Below are 2,265 nucleotides of genomic sequence, written 5' to 3' on the forward strand. Positions count from 1 at the left end.
GAAAGGGCACGTTTACCATTGTAAACAAAATCGGGCTCTGTTTCTAAAGTAGAAAGGGGGAATGAATATTGGGTAGAGAGAATAAATTTAGGATAGTTTTTCTTTATTTCTCATATGGATTGTTCTGGTAGTAGGAAGGCAGAGATATGACGTTGCCTCAAGGAGAAATGGGTTGTTGTAACACAAATGGAAAAAGGAGCACAAAACAAAGTACAGTTTTTAATTCTTTTTCCCCCCAAACAGGCTTTTCAGAATCAAAGGTGAAGCAGGACATAGTTTTCTCTTCCTACCGGGCGAGGAGGGAAGACCATAGAGCAAGAGGGAAAGGGGAGAAGGTTGGCGCGTGTTGGCGTGGGGGTGCGGGAAGGACCAGGCCTGGGAGGAGGGGTGCTGTGGAGAGCACTACCTGGACACTGAGCCAACAAAGTTGCATTTGTTATGATTTTAGCAGTGACATTAGCTGTTTACTGGTCACTGCAGAGTGATAATTCCATGACAGCAGCCTACTCAGGTCCCTGGAGTGTTGAGGAGGAAAGGATGTCCGGATGTCTATCCACGCTTGAGACTGGCCAAGCCCCTGCCCGAGTGCCACATATGGAAATATCCCTCCCCTTTCAATCGTCTGTGACAATAACCCCCTCCTCAGAGACGGGAGGTGGATCCCCAGAGCTGCAGTCGGGGTATGAAAGGCAACGCACAGGTCCCCGACAGTGGTGGAAGGCCCTCTGCCCACACAGACCCCAATACGGGCCAGGTAGGAGGAGCGTCTGGTAGTGGGGCCGCACCTGGCTCTATACAAAATGAGGGAAGTGACAATTCGCTACTTTGGGAGGAAACAGAGTGACCTTTGAATTGCCCACTCACGTGCCATGCTGGTGTGAGTGCTGGGGGATCTAGGAGGGAAGAGATCAGAACTGCAAGGTACTGTTAGGATTTGGGATCAGTGGTCAGTCAGGGCACAGTTTGCTTATTTAGGATGTGGGGGGGGGGGAGGGTCACACCATGAGAGAGCTAGGGCAGGGAGAAGGCAGCCCGAGGAAACTAACCCAGACACCGAGGGAAGCGTTGTGGGCAACTTATCCCTGGGAAGTAGTAACAGCCACTACCTCATCACTCCACATAGATGTAGGTAGAGAAAGAGGGAGTGACGGGAGGGAGCCAGAGGTGAGATAGCTCATTAGAATTGCTTCTGATACTTCTAGGCCCTAAAGCAGAAGCTGGCAGGCTTTTCTTGATTATTCTGATCAAGGACATGTGATTTTTTTTGGGAAAAAGCCCCTGCCATGATTTCTATCTGGAACCATCTGGTCTTCTCATTAAAAAAAAATAGAATTAAAAAAAAAGTCTGTGTCTAGTGGTACAATGAGAACTTGTAACTATTTGTTTGTCATATCATAAAGTTGAAGTCTGTGCTCACATGGCCATGCAGATGGAACTGGCATCCATCTTGCCTTTCAACCTTTACAAAACGGCTTTAGAACAAGTGGGCTCTCCGAGGGTTTCAGAGCTGCTAGGGCAAAGAGTGGTAAATATACCTGTGCCGGGAGGCAGAAGAGGTTTTTGTGTCTCCTTGATTTTTAAAAAACAATTTAAGCCCAAGTGGCATCTGCAGATCTAAATGGGGGTAGACATGCCAGGCTGTTCACTTTGGCACACATGGTCCAGTGGAACAGAACACACAGACGGGACACAAATCAGAACAGGGCTGTGGCAAGTTCAGCCCATCCACAGGCAGAGGAACACATGCCCAGCACACACACAAATTGAATATACAATTTGTATATTCACAAATGAGAATGCTTTATAATTAGAAATAATTGTTACTTCTTTGGATATTCTTCTTAATAAGAATCTATTACACCTCTTGGCTATTATGAGAAGCTTGGGTAGGGAGACGCTGGTACAATAGATAACATGATATAGTCACACAAGCTAGACATCCATCATCCAGAACCAGACCGCTCCACAACATGGCACCCATTGGCAAGAAGTCATCATGTCCTTGCCATTCTCACTAGTGATAAACCTCCTGTTGGAAACACAGGCCCATTTTAATGAAGCATTTGTTTATTTTTCTCATCTGCCCATCACAGAGCCCTGTAGGAAATGGAGACATAAATATATATATATATATATATATATATATATATATATATATATATATATATATATATATAAAACCACCCTGCAGGCATCAGGTACAAACACCCCAGTTAAACCCACCAGGCCTTCCTAGCTCGAAGCCTGGGTTGAGCATTCATTATA

The sequence above is a fragment of the Hipposideros armiger genome, unplaced genomic scaffold (genome assembly GCF_001890085.2).
Source record: "Hipposideros armiger isolate ML-2016 unplaced genomic scaffold, ASM189008v1 scaffold_52, whole genome shotgun sequence".
Taxonomy (NCBI): Eukaryota; Metazoa; Chordata; class Mammalia; order Chiroptera; family Hipposideridae; genus Hipposideros; species Hipposideros armiger.